The 21743-nt window shown below is 38.0% G+C and overlaps 1 protein-coding gene across 16 annotated transcripts in view; it reads left to right on the top strand.

Moving 5' to 3' along the window:
• Positions 1–21743, top strand: part of LOC125107889 (uncharacterized) — a 199417-nt gene that overhangs the window by 62608 nt on the left and 115066 nt on the right. For 12 of the 16 annotated variants that reach the window (XR_007129697.1, XR_007129696.1, XR_007129689.1 and 9 more), the window contains one exon: positions 17993–18082. The exons of 2 other annotated variants lie outside the window; for them this stretch is intronic. The gene's annotated coding sequence lies outside the window, so the exon portion shown is untranslated. Of the gene's footprint in view, positions 1–17992; positions 18083–19653; positions 19892–21743 lie in introns of those variants that run through there. 2 more of the 16 variants (XR_007129693.1, XR_007129688.1) reach the window with 1 other exon arrangement.

The raw sequence follows: 21743 nt of genomic DNA, 5'->3' as shown, positions 1-21743 counted from the left end.
AATTAGAAAAAATGACAAATATTAAAGACAGCTAAAGAAGATCCGATATGTAAAGCCTTTGTAGCCCAGCAATCTATATTTTATACTATGTTGTGTTATGTATCATAGACATATAAAATGTGGGGAAAACTGGCCCAGCACAAACATTTTTAATTGTACTAACATTAATTGGTGTTGGTATTGGTGTTCTGAGCTACTGTGTATGTATGGGGGATAAAACAAATGAATAATTATGGGAAATTATGACCTGTGTTCTTGAGAAATGGGACTCAGTGAGGAAGAAACTTCTGGTTTCCATAGTTTCTTTTTATTTTATTTTATTTTTTCATCATAAGTGTATACTTTTTTTTTATTTTTAGTTTTTTTATTTTTTCAGCATAACAGTATTCATTATTTTTGCACCACACCCAGTGCTCCATGCAATCCGTGCCCTCTACAATACCCACCACCTGGTGCCCCCAACCTCCCACCCCCCACCCCTTCAAAATTCTCAGATCGTTTTTCAGAGTCCATAGTCTCTCATGGTTCACCTCCCCTTCCAATTTCCCTCAACTCCCTTCTCCTCTCCATCTCCCCTTGTCCTCCATGCTATTTGTTATGCTCCACAAATAAGTGAAACTATATGATAATTGACTCTCTCTGCTTGACTTATTTCACTCAGCATAATCTCTTCCAGTCCCGTCCATGTTGCTACAAAACTTGGGTATTCATCCTTTCTTTTTTTTTTTTTTCTTTTTTTTACAGCTTTATAAACATATATTTTTATCCCTAGGGGTACAGGTCTGCGAATCGCCAGGTTTACACACTTCACAGCACTCACCATAGCACATACCCTCCCCAATATCCATAACCCCACCCCCCCTCTCCCAACCCCCTCCCCCCATCAACCCTCAGTTTGTTTTGTGAGATTAAGAGTCACTTATGGTTTGTCTCCCTCCCAATCCCATCTTGTTTCATTTACTCTTCTCCTACCCCCTCAACCCCCCATGTTGTATCTCCTCTCCCTCATATCAGGGAGATCATATGATAGTTGTCTTTCTCCGATTGACTTATTTCGCTAAGCATGATACCCTCTAGTTCCATCCACGTCGTCGCAAATGGCAAGATTTCATTTCTTTTGATGGCTGCATAGTATTCCATTGTGTATATATACCACATCTTCTTTATCCGTTCGTCTGTTGATGGACATCTAGGTTCTTTCCATAGTTTGGCTATTGTAGACATTGCTGCTATAACATTCGGGTGCATGTGCCCCTTCGGATCACTACGTTTGTATCTTTAGGGTAAATACCCAGCAGTGCAATTGCAGGGTCATAGGGTAGTTCTATTTTCAACATTTTGAGGAACCTCCATGCTGTTTTCCAGAGTGGTTGCACCAGCTTGCATTCCCACCAACAGTGTAGGAGGATTCCCCTTTCTCCGCATCCTCGCCAGCATCTGTCATTTCCTGACTTGTTAATTTTAGCCATTCTGACTGGTGTGAGGTGATATCTCATGGTGGTTTTGGTTTGTATTTCCTTGATGCCGAGTGATATGGAGCACTTTTTCATGTGTCTGTTGGCCATCTGGATGTCTTCTTTGCAGAAATGTCTGTTCATGTCCTCTGCCCATTTCTTGATTGGATTATTTGTTCTTTGGGTGTTGAGTTTGCTAAGTTCTTTATAGATTTTGGACACTAGCCCTTTATCTGATATGTCATTTGCAAATATCTTCTCCCATTCTGTCAGTTGTCTTTTGGTTTTGTTAACTGTTTCCTTTGCTGTGCAAAAGCTTTTGATCTTGATAAAATCCCAAAAGTTCATTTTGCCCTTGCTTCCCTTGCCTTTGGTGATGTTCCTAGGAAGATGTTGCTGCGGCTAACGTCGAAGAGGTTGCTGCCTGTGTTCTCCTCAAGGATCTTGATGGATTCCTTTCTCACATTGAGATCCTTCATCCATTTTGAGTCTATTTTCGTGTGTGGTGTAAGGAAATGATCCAATTTCATTTTTCTGCATGTGGCTGTCCAATTTTCCCAACACCATTTATTGAAGAGGCTGTCTTTTTTCCATTGGACATTCTTTCCTGCTTTGTCGAAGATGAGTTGACCATAGAGTTGAGGGTCCATTTCTGGGCTCTCTATTCTGTTCCATTGATCTATGTGTCTGTTTTTGTGCCAGTACCATGCTGTCTTGATGATGACAGCTTTGTAATAGAGCTTGAAGTCCGGAATTGTGATGCCACCAACTTTGGCTTTCTTTTTCAACATTCCTTTGGCTATTCGAGGTCTTTTCTGGTTCCATATAAAATTTAGGATTATTTGTTCCATTTCTTTGAAAAAAATGGATGGTACTTTGATCGGAATTGCATTAAATGTGTAGATTGCTTTAGGTAGCATAGACATTTTCACAATATTTATTCTTCCAATCCAGGAGCATGGAACATTTTTCCATTTCTTTGTGTCTTCCTCAATTTCTTTCATGAGTACTTTATAGTTTTCTGAGTATAGATTCTTAGTCTCTTTGGTTAGGTTTATTCCTAGGTATCTTATAGTTTTGGGTGCAATTGTAAATGGGATGGACTCCTTAATTTCTCTTTCTTCTGTCTTGTTGTTGGTGTAGAGAAATGCAACTGATTTCTGTGCATTGATTTTATATCCTGACACTTTACTGAATTCCTGTACAAGTTCTAGCAGTTTTGGAGTGGAGTCTTTTGGGTTTTCCACATAGAGTATCATATCATCTGCGAAGAGTGATAGTTTGACTTCTTCTTTGCCGATTTGGATGCCTTTAATTTCCTTTTGTTGTCTGATTGCTGAGGCTAGGACTTCTAGTACTATGTTGAATAGCAGTGGTGATAACGGACATCCCTGCCGTGTTCCTGACCTTAGCGGAAAAGCTTTCAGTTTTTCTCCATTGAGAATGATATTTGCGGTGGGTTTTTCATAGATGGCTTTGATAATATTGAGGTATGTGCCGTCTATCCCTACACTTTGAAGAGTTTTGATCAGGAAGGGATGCTGTACTTTGTCAAATGCTTTTTCAGCATCTATGGAGAGTATCATATGGTTCTTGTTCTTTCTTTTATTAATGTGTTGTATCACATTGATTGATTTGCGGATGTTGAACCAACCTTGCAGCCCTGGAATAAATCCCACTTGGTCGTGGTGAATAATCCTTTTAATGTACTGTTGAATCCTATTGGCTAGTATTTTGGCGAGAATTTTTGCATCTGTGTTCATCAAGGATATTGGTCTGTAGTTCTCTTTTTTGTTGGGATCCTTGTCTGGTTTTGGGATCAAGGTGATGCTGGCCTCATAAAATGAGTTTGGAAGTTTTCCTTCTATTTCTATTTTTTGGAACAGTTTCAGGAGAATAGGAATTAGTTCTTCTTTAAATGTTTGGTAGAATTCCCCTGGGAAGCCGTCTGGCCCTGGGCTTTTGTTTGTTGGAGATTTTTGATGACTGTTTCAATCTCCTTACTGGTTATGGGTCTGTTCAGGCTTTCTATTTCTTCCTGGTTCAGTTGTGGTAGTTTATATGTCTCTAGGAATGCATCAATTTCTTCCAGATTGTCAAATTTGTTGGCGTAGAGTTGCTCATAGTATGTTCTTATAATTGTCTGTATTTCTTTGGTGTTCGTTGTGATCTCTCCTCTTTCATTCATGATTTTGTTTATTTGGGTCCTTTCTCTTTTCTTTTTGATAAGTCTGGCCAGGGGTTTATCAATCTTATTAATTCTTTCAAAGAACCAGCTCCTAGTTTTGTTGATTTGTTCTATTGTTTTTTTGGTTTCTATTTCATTGATTTCTGCTCTGATCTTTATGATTTCTCTTCTCCTGCTGGGTTTAGGGTTTCTTTCTTGTTCTTTCTCCAGCTCCTTTAGGTGTAGGGTTAGGTTGTGTACTTGAGACCTTTCTTGTTTCTTGAGAAAGGCTTGTACCGCTATATATTTTCCTCTCAGGACTGCCTTTGTTGTGTCCCACAGATTCTGAACCGTTGTATTTTCATTATCATTTGTTTCCATAAATTTTTTCAATTCTTCTTTAATTTCCTGGTTGACCCATTCATTCTTTAGAAGGATGCTGTTTAGTCTCCATGTATTTGGGTTCTTTCCAAATTTCCTCTTGTTATTGAGTTCTAGCTTTAGAGCATTGTGGTCTGAAAATATGCAGGGAATGATCCCAATCTTTTGATACTGGTTGAGACTTGATTTAGGACCAAGAATGTGATCTATTCTGGAGAATGTTCCATGTGCACTAGAGAAGAATGTGTATTCTGTTGCTTTGGGATGAAATGTTCTGAATATATCTGTGATGTCCATCTGGTCCAGTGTGTCATTTAAGGCCTTGATTTCCTTGTTGATCTTTTGCTTGGATGATCTGTCCATTTCAGTGAGGGGAGTGTTAAAATCCCCTACTATTATTGTATTCTTGTCGATGTGTTTCTTTGATTTTGTTATTAATTGGTTTATATAGTTGGCTGCTCCCACGTTAGGGGCATAGATATTTAAAATTGTTAGATCTTCTTGTTGGACAGTTCCTTTGAGTATGATATAGTGTCCTTCCTCATCTCTTATTATAGTCTTTGGCTTAAAATTTAATTGATCTGCTATAAGGATTGCCACTCCTGCTTTCTTCTGATGTCCATTAGCATGGTAAATTCTTTTCCACCCCCTCACTTTTAACCTGGAGGTGTCTTCGGGTTTAAGATGAGTTTCTTGTAGGCAACATATAGATGGGTTTTGTTTTTTTATCCATTCTGATACCCTGTGTCTTTTGATTGGGGCATTTAGCCCATTAACATTCAGGGTAAGTATTGAGAGATATGAATTTAGTGCCATTGTATTGCCTGTAAGGTGACTGTTATTGTATATTGTCTCTGTTTCTTTCTAATCTACTACTTTCAGGGTCTCTCTTTGCTTAGAGGACCCCTTTCAATATTTCCTGTAGAGCTGGTTTGGTATTTGCAAATTCTTTCAGTTTTTGTTTGTCCTGGAAGCTTTTAATCTCTCCTTCTATTTTCAATGATAGCCTAGCTGGATATAGTATTCTTGGCTGCATGTTTTTCTCATTTAGTACTCTGAATATATCATGCCAGCTCTTTTTGGCCTGCCAGGTCTCTGTGGATAAGTCTGCTACCAATCTAATATTTTTACCATTGTACGTTACAGACTTCTTTTCCCGGGCTGCTTTCAGGATCTTTTCTTTGTCACTAAGACTTGTAAATTTTACTATTAGGTGACGGGGTGTGGACCTATTCTTATTGATTTTGAGGGGGGTTCTCTGAACCTCCTGAATTTTGATGCTTGTTCCCTTTGCCATATTGGGGAAATTCTCTCCAATAATTCTCTCCAATGTACCTTCTGCTCCCCTCTCTGTTTCCTCTTCTTCTGGAATCCCAATTATTCTAATGTTGTTTCATCTTATGGTGTCACTTATCTCTCGAATTCTCCCCTCGTGGTCCAGTAGCTGTTTGTCCCTCTTTTGCTCAGCTTCTTTATTCTCTGTCATTTGGTCTTCTATATCGCTAATTCTTTCTTCTGCCTCATTTATCCTAGCAGTGAGAGTCTCCATTTTTGATTGCACCTCATTAATAGCTTTTTTGATTTCAACTTGGTTAGATTTTAGTTCTTTTATTTCTCCAGAAAGGGCTTTTATATCTCCTGAGAGGGTTGCTTTAATATCTTCCATGCCTTTTTCAAGCCCGGCTAGAACCTTGAGAATCGTCATTCTGAACTCTATATCTGACATATTACCAATGTCTGTATTGATTAGGTCCCTAGCCTTTGGTACTGCCTCTTGTTCTTTTTTCTGTTGTGAATTTTTCCGCCTTGTCATTTTGTCCAGATAAGAGTTTATGAAGGAGCAAGTAAAATACTAAAAGGGTGGCAACAACCCCAGGAAAATATGCTTTAGCCAAATCAGAAGAGATCCCGAATTGTGAGGGGGGAGAAAGGGGATAAAAAGGGGTTCAGAAAGAAAAAAAAAAAAAAGAAACTATTAAAAAAAAGAAAGCCGATAAAGAAAAAATATAAAAAGAGGAAAAAAATATATATATATTAGATAAACTACTTAAAAAGCGTTAAAAAAGAAAACGGTAAAAGTTAAAAAAATTTAGCAGAAGAAGAGAAAAAGAAAAAAAAATTGAAAAAGAAAAAAAAATTAAATTAACTGCAAGGCTAAAAAATCATGGGAAGAAAGCCATGAGTTCCATGCTTTGCTTTCTTCTCCTCTGGAATTCCGCCGCTCTCCTTGGTATTGAAACTGCACTCCTTGGTAGGTGAACTTGGTCCTGGCTGGGTTTCCCGTTGATCTTCTGGGGGAGGGGCCTGTTGTAGTGATTCTCAAGCGTCTTTGCCCCAGGCGGAGTTGCACCACCCTTACCCGGGGCCGCACTGAGTAATCCGCTCAGGTTTGCTTTCGGGAGCTTTTGGTCCCTGAGCGCTTTCTGTAGAGTTCCGGAGGACAGGAATGAATATGGCGGCCTCCCGGTCTCCGGCCCGGAGGAGCCGAGAGCCCGGGGCCCCACTCCTCAGTGCGCCCTCAGAGAACAGTGCCCAGTGACTCTCGTCACCCTGGCCTTCGGCCGCGCTCCGAGCTGACCGAGCCTGCGACCGGTTCAAGGCAACCCCGAGGTGATAGTCACTCCTCGGCTCTGTCTCTGTAGCCGGCTTCCCCGTTCTAATACCGGTAAGCTCTGCGACACTCAGACACTCCCGATCCTTCTGCGACCCTGCGGGACCTGAGGCCGCGCTGACCCCGCCTGGGCTTCACCCCAGTTAAGCCTCTGGAGTGATGTCCCTCAGTGGAACTTATAAAAGTCCTGATTTTGCTCCGTTGCTCCGCCGCTCGCCGGGAGCCGGCCCCTCCCCCCGCGGTCTATCTTCCTGTCGCTTTGGATTCACTTTTCCACCAGTCCTACCTTTCAGATAGTGGTTGATTTTCTGTTTCTAGAATTGCTGTTCTTCTTCTCTTCAATCTCCCGTTGGATTTGTAGGTGTTTGCAATCTTTAGATAAGCTATTTAGCTGATCTCCCGCTACCCGAAGTAGTCTCAGCCTGCTACTTCTCCGCCATCTTGACTCCTCCCCCCTCATAAGTGTATACTTTTAAATCCCTGACACCTACCTATCTCCCTCTGGTAACCATCAGTTTTTTTCTCTATAATTAAAATCGGTTTTTTGATTTCTCTCTCTCTTTTTTTCCACTTTGCTTATTTCTTTGTTCCTTAAATTCCATATGAGTGAGATCATATGGTATTTGTCTTTCTCTGACTGACTTATTTCACTTAGCATTATACTCCCTAGCTCTATCCATGTTGTTGCAAATGGCAAGATTTTATTCTTTTTTATTGCTGAGTAATACATATATTATATATATATTATACCACATCTTTATCCATTCATCTAACAATGGACAGACACTTGGGCTGCTCCTACAGTTTGGCTATTGTAAAAAATGCTGCAATAACCATGGGGGTACATATATCCCTTTGAATTAGTGTTTTTTGTATTTTGGAGATAAATACCCAGTAGCATAATTACTGGATTGTAGAGTAGATCTATTTTTAGTTTTTTGAGGAAACTCTATACTGTCTTCCAGAGTGGCTGCACCACTTTGCATTCCCATTAACAGTGCAAGAAGGTTCCTTTTTCTCCACATCCTCATCAACACCTATTGTTTCTTGTGTTTTTGCTTTTAGCCCTTCTGACAGGTGTGAGGTCATGTGTCATTTTAGTTTTGATTTGCATTTCCCTGATGATGAGTGATGTTGAATGTCTTTTCATGTATATGTTGGCCATCTGGATGTCTTCATTGGAGAAATGTCTGTCCGTGTCTTCTGCCGACTTTCTAAATTGGATTATTTGTTTTTTGGGTATTAAGTTGTATAAGTTATTTATATAGTTTGGATACTTTATGTATTTTGGATACTAACCCTTTATTGGATATGTCATTTGCAAATACCTTCCCTCATTCAGTAGGTTGCCTTTTAGCTTTGTTGTTTCCTCTGCTGTGTAGAAACTTCATTTTGATGTAGTCCCAATAGTTTGATTTGCTTTTATTTTGCTTTCCTCAGGAGACATATCTAGAAAAATGTTGCGATGCCAGTATCAAAGAAGATACTGCCTATGTTCTCCTCAAGGACTTTTACGGTTTCACATCTTGCACATAGTCTTTAATCCATTTTGAGTTTGTTTTTGTGTATGGTGAAAGAAAGTGGTCCAGTTTCATTCCTTTGCATTTAGCTGTCCAATTTTCCCAACACTGTTTATTGAAAAGACTGTCTTTTTACCATTGTACATTCATTACTCTTGTCAAAGATTAATTGACCATATAACTGTGGGTTTATTTCTGGGTTTTCTAATCTGTTCTATTGATTCATGTGTCTATTTTAATGCCAGTACTATACTATTTTAGTTACTGCTGCTTAATAATATAATTTAAAATCTGAGTTGTTATACCTTTAGTTTTGTTTTTCTTTTTCAGATTGCTTTGGCTATTCAAGATCTTTTATGGTTCCACACAGACTTTAAAATTGTTTGTTTTACTTTTGTGAAAAATACTGTTGGTATTTTGATAAGGATTGCATTAAATCAGTAGATTGCTTTGGGTAGCATAGACATTTTAACAATGTTTGTTCTTCCAACTCATGAACATGACTGTCTTTCCATTTGTATTGTCTTGAATTTCTTTCATCAGTGTTTTATAGTTTTCAGAGTACATGTCTTTCAACTCTTTGGTTAAGTTTATTCCAAGATTTTTATTGTTTTTGGTGCAATGTAAATGGAATTGTTTTCTCAGTTTCACTTTCTGCTGCTTCATTGTTAGTGTCTAGGTATGCAACAGATTTCTGTACATTGATTTTGTAGCCTGCCACAGTTTGTTATGAAAAATTATCTATCTCTTGTATTATTGTTCTGCTATATGTTCCATGTCTTTTTATTTCTGTCTGCTTTAGATTTTTTCTTAATTTTTGTTTTTCAGCATTTGGCTATGATGTACCTAGTTGGGGTTTTCTTTGAATTTATCCTACCTGATAGCATGATGTACTTCATACTTTCTTGGGAAATTTTTACCTGTTTTGTTTTCATATTTTTCTGCCTTTATTCATGCTCTTCCTTCCCCTTCCATGACTCCAATTATATGTATGTCAGATCATTTGATATTTTCTCACAGTTCTACTGTGAGAAATGGTCTACTAATTTTCATTCCCCGCTCCCATTGTTTAGATTGAGTAATTTCTATTGAAATTTCCATTAACTGACTCCTTCATTTCACTTATATTTCCTTTGTCAGTTTATTTGAAATTGTCTTTTTTTGGTCTTCATTTTGGAGAGTACTATTATTAGATATAGATACATGGGTTAAAATTTTATTTATGCACTTTAAAATGTCATTAATTATCTTGTGCTATTTCCAATTTGCTGTATATCTTAGTCAGTGCATTTTTTTTAATCTTAGATGTTATATTCCTAGGTCAGAAACTTAGATTTGAATCTTTTTCTAAAATAATTTTCATCTTTCTACTAACTCTGTCATTTAGTTAATTAATCACGACTAAATTTTAACAGCTGTTTCAAATTCTTGTCTACTAATTCCAACATTTAGTCCAGTCAGTTTGGTTTCTATTGATTATTTTCTCAATATGTCTGTAGGCCATATTGTCTGTTTCTTTCATGTTAATAATTTTTTTATTATGGGGGGCCCTGGGAGCTCAGTGGGTTGAAAGCCTCTGTCTTCAGCTCGGGTCGTGTTTCCAGGGTCCTGGGATTGAACCCCACATCGGCCTCTCTGCTCGGTGGGGAGCCTGCTTCCTCCTCTCTCTCTTTGCCTGCCTCTCCATCTACTTGTGATCTCTGTCAAATAAATAAATAAAATATTTTTTAAAATAATTTTTTATTATGTACTGGACATTATAGGGATACTGAATGTTGTCTCTGAAAAATATTAATTTTTTTGGCAGAATTTGACTTGACTAGATACAGACTCAGAACTCTGTCTCCCTTGGATGGATAGTGGCTGAAATGTGCTAAATACCCACACCCTTTCTGCTGTTGTTTTCTGCTGGGTGATTTTGAGTTTCCTATTACATGAATGTACTCCTGAGATCATCCAAAGACTTGGATGGAATATTTTTTTTTTATTATGTTATGTTAGTCACCATAAAATACATCATTAGTTTTTGATGCAGCATTCCAAGATTCATTGTTTGTGTACAACACCCAGTGCTACATGCAATATGTATCAATATGCCTAATACCTGCCACCAGGCTCACCAAACCCCCCACCCCTTCCCTCTAAAACCCTCAGTTTGTTTCTCAGAATCCACAGTTTCTCATGGTCTGTCTCCCTTCTCTGATTTCCCCCAACTCACTTCTTTCCTTCTCCCAATGTCCTCCATGTTATTCCTATGTTCCACAAGTAAGTGAAACCATATGATAATTGACTTTCTCTGCTTAATTTATTTAACTCAGCATAATCTCCTCCAGTCCCATCCCTGTTGATGCAAATTTGGGTATTCATCCTTTCTGATGGCTGAGTAATAGTCCATTGTATATATGGACCACATCTTCTTTACCCATTCTTCTGTTGAAGGGCATCTCAGCTCTTTCACAGTTTGGCTATTGTGGACATTGCCGCTATGAACATTGGGTCACATATGACCCTTTTTTTTCACTACATCCTTATCTTTGGGATAAATACCCAGTAGTGCAATTGCCAGGTCATAGGGTAGCTCTATTTTTTATTTTTTGAGGAATCTCCACACTATTTTCCAAAGTGGCTGCACCAATTTTCATTCCCACCAACAGTGTGTAAGAGGGTTCCTCTTTCTACACACTGGATGGAATATTTATGCAGATTTTCAGACTCCCTTATTCTCAGGGTTCTCCATTTACTTCCAGCCATTGTGTCAGCTCTACACTTTGTTTTATGATTCCTATAGCACTAAGACTGCAGCTTTCTACTTGAATTATAGCTATCCCATGTTCCACAGACTGGGAATTTCCCTCAGGCAAAAAGCCACAAAATACACAGAACTCTTTCTAGAATCTTCTCCATTGTGTGTTTGAAAGCAAAGTGTGCTATTAGCAGTGAGCACATCTACACAGGTTTTGATTTTAAATACCACTCCCCACATTTATACCAGTTCTGTGCTATTTCTGCTAAAAATGTACAACCTTAATCTAACTATAAGAAAAGATCAGACACACAACTTGGTGATAGACCTGGATGTGGCCTGAATTTGTCAATCTACATAATTCAGAAGTGGATTGAGTGGATGGTATTAACTGAGTGAATGGTGCAGATTTTTCCAGCTGGGCCTTTTTACCATGCTGTGGTTCTGACTGGATTATGACTTTTAACATATAATCCCAGAAAATATTATGGTCCTTTTCCTCCAAGGAATAACTAACTCAATTGGGGTGACTGGCTGGCTTAGTCAGTAGAGCACATGGCTCTTGATCTTGGAGCTGTGAGTTTGAGCTCACATATAAGTTTGAGTTCGTATAAGAAGGTATCAAATTGGGTGTAGAGATTACAAGGAATAATTAAAAATGAAAACAAAACACTAAACCATAAAATATATAATTTATATACTAAAAATAAAATAAATATCTTTCTAGGAAACAAAATAGTCATTTGGAATATATTCCTTTGTTTCTTCCTTCAGCTTGCCTGTCTAAGTTGGTTTCTATACAGTAAAATGCAATAACCACTTCTAGTCTTGAAGAAGTGGCCTTGTGTAGGAGATGAAATTTTTGTTCCTTCCCTGCCTCAATCTTGGTCACCTCTCAACTTTCTGTGCTTTTCCATGTATCCTGTTATATTTTAATAGCTCACAGTAGTTGAGAATGTTCTAAGAATTGTCAGTGTACTAAGGAAAGGACCTCAGCACGTACATTTAGGCTGACTGGAAGCCAGATCCTCAGATGGCAGCTTTTAAAATTATGTAAATATATATAGTCCCAAGGGGCCACAAGTATAAGCCCCACTGGCCACCAGAGTCAGGTGGTCTGGAAGTATCCTTTGGGTGGCAATCACAAAACTCAGATCTTCAGATGAGTGTATAAACTTGTTTCTGGGAGATACTGGCAAGCTAGAGGAAAGCAGAGGAAAAGTGCAAAGATGGCATCCACAGCCTACATTCCTTGAGAGCAGCTGTGTAGGTCACTAAATGTGTGCCAAACCTGAAACCTGCTCCTCAGTTCAAAGCTCCAGGACAAGCTATGTGGCATCCTTCAAAGGAAGACTGGAGAGTGTGCCTCAGTCTGCTGTCTGTGCCATGCTTTGGAAGTAGGAGCCTGCCAAGAACTGTCTGTCTATTGCTACAATCCTGTGCAAACCAAGGGAGCAAACCCTTCTGTTCACCAAAACCAGGCAATCAAAGAGGCATCACTTGGGCATCAGCTGCAAACACTAGGCACCAGATGCATGTAAAGCTCCCCGCAAAGAGACTGACACTCTAGAGCATGACAGAGGGTGAGGATAAAGATTGTGCTTGCCCACTGAGGTCTTTGGAAAGATTATAGTAATTTACCTGATGAACAGTTAAAAGTGATGGTCATAAAGCTGCTGGCTGAGTTGGGGAGAAAAATGGATGAACACAGTGAGAACTACAGCAAAAAGATGAAAAATATAAGAAGGTAGCAAATAGAAGTCATAGGGTTGATGAATACAATAACCAAACTAAAAATACACTACAGGGGTTCAAAATCAGACTAAGGGAAGCAGAATAAAGGATCTGTCACCTTGAACACAGAGCGATGGAACTCAATCAGAGCAGCAAAAAGTAAAAAAAAAGGAAAAAGAAAAAAGATAAAATGAAGATAGTTCATTGAACATGGGACATGTGACAACATTAAACAGACTAACAGTTGCATTATAGGGCTTCCAGAAAGAGGGAGAGAAGGGGCAGGAGTCTCAAACAGATAATGGCCAAAAACTTTCCTAACGTGGGAAAGGAGGCAGATATCCGGATCCAAGAAGCCTGGAGAGTTCTAAATAAGATGAATTCAGGGGCACCTGGGTGACTCAGGCAAGCATCCAACTCTTGATTTTGGCTCAAGTCATGATCTCAGGGTCATGAGATCGAGTCCCATGTCAGGCTCTGTGCTAGGCATGGAGCCTGCCTAAGATTCTCTCTCTCTCCCTTTGCCCCTCCTCCCAACCCCCTGCCTACTCATGCATGTGCGCTCTCTTTGTCTTAAAAAAAAGATGAACTCAAAGAGACCTAAGACACATTACAGAGCTTCCTCAACTTATGATAAGGTTACATCTCAATAAACCCATTGTAAATTGAAAATATTGTAAGTCAAAAATGCATAGAATATATCCAACCTACCAAACATCAGTGTTTAACCTAGCCTACCTTATGTGCTCAGAACACTTACTTTAGTCTACAGTTGGGCAAAATCATCTAACACAAAACATATTTTATAATAAAATGTTGAATATCTCATGTAACTTGTTTAATACTGTACTAAAAATGAAAAACATAATGGTTGCATAGGTACAGAATATTTGTAAGTTTATCAGTTTTTTATCCTTGCAATCAAATCACATGGCTGACTGGGAGCTACAGTTCACTGTCACTACCCAACATCATGAGAGAGTATTGTATTGCATATCATTAGCCTGGGAAAAGATCAAAATTCAAAATTTGAAGTACAGATTCACAACATTGTAAATGTGTATTGTATTCAGTAGAAATGTGTATTGTTTTCACACCATTGTAAGTTGAACCATTGTAAGTCAAACTAACTCAGAAAAGTTATCATTCAGAATTGAAGGAGAGATAAAGAGTTTTCCAGGTGAACAAAAGCGAAAAGAGTTCATCACCACTATATTAGTCTTACAAGAAATGTCAAAGGGACTTCTTTAAGCTGAAGAGAAAAGGCACTAATTAGTAACAAGAGCACACATGAAAGAAGAAATCCCACTGGAAAAGTAAACATATTGTAAAGGTAGTGGTTTAATTATTCATAAAGCTAAAGTCAAAATGAAACAAGATGGTATCCAGAGGGAGACAAAGCCTAAGAGACTCTTGCTTGCTGGGGGGTGGAGTGGTAGGAAAGGGTGGTTATGAACATTGGGGAGGGTATGTGCTATGATGAATGCTGTGAAATGTGTAAGCCTGATGATTCACAGACCTGTACCTCTGGGGCAAATAATATATTTAATGTTAATAAAAATAATTTTTTTAAAAAGCTAAAGTTTATAAGACAAAAGTAATAAAAATAACTGATCAAAATAATTAATTAAGGGATACACAAAATAAAAAGATGCAAAATGTGAAATCAATATAAATCATGCATTTATGTGTAGAGAGTAAAAATGTTGAGCTTTAGAACAAGTTCAAACTTAAGTTGTTATTAACTCAAAATAGACTGTTACAAGTTATTATAGTAACCTCATAGTAACCACAAAGCAAAAACCTATAGTAAATACACAAAAGATAAAAAGAAAGGAATATAAGCATACCACTAAAGAAGGTCATCAATTTACAAAGGAAGCAAGCAAGAGAAAAAGGGAACAGAGTGGAACTACAAAAAATAGCTACAAAACAATTGACAGAATGGTAATAAGCACATGTCTGTTGATAATAACTTTAAGTGTAAATGGACTAAATTCTCTAATCAAAAGACATAGAGTGGGTAAATGTATTTTAAAAAAATACCCATTTATACACAGTCTACAAGGACACACTTTAGATATAAGGACACAAACAGATTGAAAATAAAGGATGGGGGGTGCCTAGATGGCTCAGTGCGTTAAGCCTCTGCCTTTGGCTCAGATCATGATCTCAGGGTCCTGGGATCAAGCCGCATCAGGCTCTCTGCTCAGCAGGGAGCCTGCATCCCCCTCTCTCTCTGCCTACCTCCTCTCTACCTACTTGTGATTTCTCTCTGTCAAATAAATAAATAAAATCTTTAAAAGAAAAGAAAGGGATAGAAAAAGATATTTCATGCAAATGGAAACCAAAAGAAAGCTGAGTAGCTACATTTATATTAGACAAGATAGACTTTAAAACAAAGACTGTAATAAGAGACAAAGAGGGGCATTATATAATGATAGAGGATTGACTCCAACAAGAAGATATAAATGTTGTAAATATTCATATATCCAACATAAAAGAACCTAAATATGTAAAGCAAATATTAACAAACCTAAAAGGAGAAATAGTGCTATAATATTGTAGGGGACTTTAATACCCTACTTGGATCAATATATAGATTATCCAGACAGAATATTAAAAAGGAAACATCAACCCTAAACAACATGTTAGACCAGATGAACTTAACAGACAATTATGGGACATTCTACCCAAAAGCAGCAGAATACACATTTCTTTTCTTCAAGTGCACTGGAACATTTTCCAAGATCAAATGTTAGGCCACAAAATAAGTTTTAATAAGTTTAAAGGACTGAAATAACATCAAGCATCTTTTCTGACCACAGTGGTATGACTCTAGAAACTAGTTACATAAAGAAAACTGGAAAATTCACAAATATGTGGAGATTAAACAACATGCTGTGGAACAACTAAAAGGTCAAAGAAGAAATCAACAGAGAAATCAAAATATACCTTGTGATGAATGAAAATGTAAAGGTAACATACCAAAATTTATGGGATGCAGCAAAAGCAGTTCTAAGAGGGAAGTTCATAGCAATGCCTATCTCAAGAATCAAGAAAGTTTCAAATAAACAACTTCTTCACATCTCAAAGAGCTAGAAAAAAGAACAAATAAAGCCCAAAGTTACTGAAGGAAATAACAAGGATCAGAGCAGAAACAAATGAAATAGAAAAAAAAGATAATAGAAAAGATCCAGGGTGGTTCTTTGAAAAGATAATTTAAACTGACAAACCTTTAGCCAGATTCATCAAGAAAAAAAAAAAAAAGGACTCAAATAAATAAAATCTGAAATGAAATGAAATCTGAAATGAAAGAGGATTGCAATTGATACCACAGAAATATAAATGTTCATAAGATATTACTATGAATTATTATATATAATATAACATTATATAATGTTATATTATATAACATTGGTTTTAGTCCAAAAAACCTAGAAGTTTCTAAAATTCAGTCAGCTAAGAAACTAACAAATTTCAAAAAATATGATCTGTGTAGCTAAGGAAAACACATTATTTATAACAAAAATATAAACTTTTCAAAAGATTAGTATTTCAGAAGAATAAATATGGTAGTTTCCAGTTACAAATAAAACATGGCTTTGTTTACTAAATGTTTATAAGCTTTTCAGATTATTTTTCAAATGATCATCTGAGATATATAATATTCTAACATTAAAATAGATAATCAATTATCTCAAAAATTATTCTCTACACATATTCTTATTAGCATTTTGGACAGGTAAGTCAAGATAGATTAGGACCATGATAACTTCTGAGTCTCGGTTCTCCAAATGATGTAAGCCAATCATCTCCTGTGACAATTTTTTTTCCCCTTTATAACATCTTTTCCCTCTCTATAACACCTTTCCCCCCTCTATAACACCCTCTCAATAATACCTTCTCTTCCCATTTGCTGGAAAGAATTTGGGATCAGAGATGCCTGGGTGGCTCAGTCTTTTAACATCTGCCTTCACCTCAGGTCATAATCCCAGGGTTTTGGGATCAAGTCCCATGTTGGGCTCCCTGCTCTGTGGGGACCATGCTGCTCCCACTGCTTGTGCTTACTCTCTGTCTGTCAAATAAATAAAATCTTAAGAAAAAAGAATTTGGGATCAGAATGAGAGGCACTGATCATCATTGATCATTTACAAATCAAATGTCAATATTGAATGAAGCATCATTCAGCTACATTAACTAAGGTGGTTGAGTATGCAGTTATTTGACCAGAACATGCTCTCTATCTCTGCTGATCATCCATTGCTATTTGTAACTCTCTGAATAACTCTGGATGGTGTCCTTGAGAGACTGCCTCAAAGATTTCTGTGATTGTCTACATTTATTTATAAAATATTTATTGACTAGACAAAGGGTCAATAAGCACTTGAGAAGATGCTCAACATCATTAGCTGTTTGAGGAGTACAAATTAAAACAATTAGACACCACACCTACTAGCATGGCTAACATAAAATGACAAGCAATAATAAGCATTAGTGAGGATATGGAGGAATTAGAACTCTTATTCATTGGTAGGATTGTAAAATGGCTCAACCACTTTCCAAAAACAGTTTGGCAGTTCTTCAAAATGTTAAAAACAGGGTTACCATATGACCCAGAAATTCCACCTCTTGACATATACCCACGAGAGTGGAGAACATATGTTCACATAAAACCTTATAAATGATTGTTCACAGCAGTATTTTCATGATAGCCAAAAAATGGAAACAACCCAAATGTCTATCACCTGATGAATGGATAAAAAATATGTCACAGATTCCTATAATGGAATATTATTCAGCCACAAAAAGGAATGAATTGCTGATACAGGCTACAACATGGATGAAACTTGAAAATACTTTGCTAAGTAAAAGAAACCAAGGCAAGAAAAGGCTACACATTATATAATTCCATTTATATAAATGTCCAGAATAGGCAAATCTATAGAGATACAAAATAGAATAGTGGCTTCTAGGAGTCAATGGGAGGAAAGAGGATTGCCAATGGGTGAGGAAGTTTTGGAGATGATAAAAATGTTATAAAATTATATAGTGGTGATGGTTACACAATTCTGTGAATATAGTAAAAACAAATTGTGTACTTTAAAAGGGTGAATTTTATGTTATGTGAATTATTTCTCAATAAGATTGTTATAAAAAATATTTATTGACTGCCTGTTCTGTGCCGGAAACCTTTCTAAGTGCTGGGAGTTAATGTAGTGAAGACATCGAAGACCCAGCTCTCGAAATAGATGTGTCTGCTGAATCTAAGTTTGTGTCCCTAACAGACTGCACGTAGGTTGGGGTCCTATATTTTTTGCCAAGGGAAAATTTGGCAGAATAATTTTCCCCATAGTAACTTTCACTTTCCCTTCTCTGTAGCTTTTTCCACTAAGAATATATAAAAAAGAAAGCTGTCAAAGAAGTACAAGAGGAGAATGAGTTGTCACAGATTGCAAGAATTTCAAGAAGGTAAGAATGAACAAAATTATCAGATGTTTCAGAGAGGTCAAGAAACATACCCCTTGGAACGCCTGGGTGGCTCAGTTGGTTAAGCAGCTGCCTTCGGCTCAGGTCATGATCCTAGTGTCCTGGGATGGAGTCCCACATCGGGCTCCTTGCTCGGCGGGGAGCCTGCTTCTCCCTCTGCCTCTGCCTGCCTTTCTGTCTGCCTGTGCTCGCTCTCTCTCCCTCTCTCTCTGACAAATGAATAAAATCTTAAAAAAAAAAAAAAAGAAACATACCCCTTGGATTTGGCAATTAGGAGGTCTATGGTAATCTCCTAGTACAGTTTCAGTAAATAGTGAGGAGAGAGCAATTCTGTAATTGTTGCACATAGCATAGTACTGAAGACATAGTAGTTGCTAAAGATAATATTTGTTTTCTGTGAGAAAACAAAGACTATACTGACCTGAAGTCCTCATGAGAAGGGAAAATAGATAATGGGTGGATTTGAGGGAATATGAGTTAAAGGAACATATTTTTAGTGGGAAAGAAATTGTCTGCAGTCTGAGAACACATTGCTAGTAGGGAACAAAAGTTTGTATGTAGTAGAAAGAGAAAAGGCAGCAAGGTTTGGAATAGGTGAGAGGGTTCCTCTGGGAATAAGTTAGATCTTTGTAGATACAAGTATATATGCAGGGGTGGGCAAAAGTTTAGGGAAATAATATCTGATGTCTTCAAGTTTATTAATTAAGAAGTGAAATCATCTGCAAAACTTGAGGGTGAATACTAGGGAACCAAGAAGAGGGCTTGAAAAGAGTGGTGAAGATTTGGAACCAATTGTAAAGATTGGAAATATAAACTTGCCAAGCACAATATGAACTGCCATAAGAGGATTGCCAGGGCATGGTATAGTTTCCAGTGTAACTGATGAAATTATTCATTAATATGCCTAAATACTTCAGATTTTGAAGTATTCTTTGGGCATACTTTCTTTAAATGTCTTCCAAGAGCTATCTAACTTCAAGGATAAAAAGATAAAGAATGTGGGTTAATGCTATACTGACATTTTCTTATGTGTGTGGATCTTATTGTTTTTAGAACTCAGTTGAAGAATAATTCAGATTATAGGCAATGCTTAACATTTTTTCTTTAATGAAATTGTCAAACATAACTTGTGTTAACTCAGATATCATCTTTGTTCTTTGGGCCACTTAAGACATGGATGAGACTGACTTTTCAACATTATCCTGTGGATTGTAGCTGTTCAAAAGTTTCCTCAAGATGTATGTGTATTCCCTAAAATCTTGTGATTTCATAATCATTTCTGGCTTGGAGCTCCTATTTCCATTTAGTCTAGTTTATAGATCATGTAACTTTCTGTTCATTTTGCCTGTTTCCTATCATGTTAACCCAGTTGTTGATTTTGGTCTTCATCTCAGTAGCCACTAGAAACATTCACAGAGGCAGAGACATGTAGAGATGACTTTGCTGAAGGTGGTAATATGCAGGGATTCTTATATCGTAGTAACAGAAAACAACTCAACTTGATGTCAGCCTCCTGTACTTTTCTTACCCTTCTTTTCTTCCCTCTATTCTAGGGAAGAAAACCTCAGTTCCTCCCACTCTTAAATGGAGAGTCATTTAGCTGTCTATGTCTCCTACTGCCAAAGTCAGACTGAGATACATCTCGGCCTATGCAAAGCCAATAAAATGCTCAACTGAACAAATGGACCTTTTTAAGAAATCTTTTTGTGGGGGCGCCTGGGTGGCTCAGTGGGTTAAGCCGCTGCTTTCGGCTCAGGTCATGATCTCAGGGTCCTGGGATCGAGTCCCACGTCGGGCTCTCTGCTCAGCAGGGAACCTGCTTCCTCCTCTCCTCTGTCTGCCTCTCTGCCTGCTTGTGATCTCTGTCTGTCAAATAAATAAATAAAATTTAAAAAAAAAAAAGAAAGAAATCTTTTTGTGTCCCTTTTACATAACTCTCTAGTCAATTTCACTTTTTCTTTTTTTCAGAACTTATTAAAAATATTCTTTTTCTTGCAAAAGATAAGACTATTAGGCAAAATAGGGGTGCCTGGGTGGCTCAGTGGGTTAAAGCCTCTGCTTTCAGCTCAGGTCATGATCCCAGGATCCTGAGATCCAGCCCCACATTGGGCTCTCTGCTCAGCGGGGAGCCTGCCTCCCCCCCCCTTCTCTCTCTGCCTGCCTCTCTGCCTACTTGTGATCTCTGTCTGTCAAATAAATAAATAAAATATTTTTTTAAAAAGACTATTAGGCAAAATAATTCTTTTTTTTAAAATAATCTATTTATTTGACAGACAGAGATCACAAGTAGTCAGAGAAGCAGGCAGAGAGAGAGGAAGGGAAATAGGCTCCCCACTGAGCAGAGAGCCCAATGCGGGGCTCAATCCCAGGACACTGGGATCATGACCTGAGCCAAAGGCAGAGGCCTTAACCCACTGAGCCACCCAGGCACCCATAGGCAAAATAATTCCTTATCAGAACTAAAAAGAAACTTAGATGCTGCCCCTCATTCCTGTATTGTACCAAAAAGAATTACTGTCAGAGGCCAGTCACATAGCTTTTCATATTCCTGAGTTTTATTTAATTTTTTAAAAAAGATTTTATTTATTTGAGAGAGGGGGGCAGAGGGAGAAGCAGACTCCCCGCTGAGCAGGGAGCCGGTGGTGGGGCTTGATCCCAGGCAGACACTTAAGTGATGGGGCAACCCAGGCACCCCAATATATTCCTGAGTTTTAAAAACTCTTCCGTATAACGTTTTTTTTAAGATTATATTTATTTATTTGACAGAAAGAGAGAGTGCACAAGCAGGCAGAGGGAGAGGGAGAAGCAGGCTCCCTGCTGAGCAGGGAGCCTGATGTGGGACTCCATGCTAGGACCCAAGATCACGACCCAAATTGAAGGCAGATGCCCAACCAACTAAGCCACCCAGGCGCCCCAACTTTTTTTTTTTTTTTTGAAGGTGAGGAAGGGCAGAGGGAGAGAGGGAATCTTAAGCAGGCTCCACCCCTAAGGCAGGGCCTGGCTGTAGGGCTCCTCAGGGGTTAGGGCTTGGGCCTTGTCACCTGGGGTGGGACTTGGGTCTGGATCTCAAAACCCTGAGATGACCTAAGTCGAAATCAAGAGTTGGGTGTTTAACTGAGTGAGCCACCCAGATGCTGTACTTTTGTATAACTCTTATAGTCTATAAAACATGCAAAGTTTTCAAAGCAGACCATGTTTTTCATTAAGGCACCAAAGTCACATATTTTCTTCAGTGTTTTAATTTAAACTGTGGTATCATTGATAGGGATCTCCTCTTGACTATCATGGTGCAATCATCATTACATATACATAAAAATCCCTATGCCAGACTTTTCACCAAGAAAAAAAAATAAAAATTTACTTTATTAACAGCCAGACCTCATTTTTCTTAGTTTGGTGGAACTTTCCTCTGAAATAGCCAATAAGGTTCCTTCTCTCTTCCTGAGGGTGGTTGGTTGAGCTCTGTGTGGAGAATCAAGAATACTGGGTTATGTCATTAGACCTACCACTAGCTGTTTACATCAGCTAAGTGCCATAACTGAACCTAACTGTTCATTAATCGCTCCCTCACAGGGACGAATAAAGAAGAAAAAGGGACTGTTTGAGACCAGTTGAGAAATGCAAAGAAAAATCTTTCTTATTA

This window comes from Lutra lutra, chromosome 8, assembly GCF_902655055.1.
Source record: "Lutra lutra chromosome 8, mLutLut1.2, whole genome shotgun sequence".
NCBI classification, from domain to species: Eukaryota; Metazoa; Chordata; class Mammalia; order Carnivora; family Mustelidae; genus Lutra; species Lutra lutra.
This window is presented reverse-complemented; position numbering and strand designations above follow the sequence as displayed.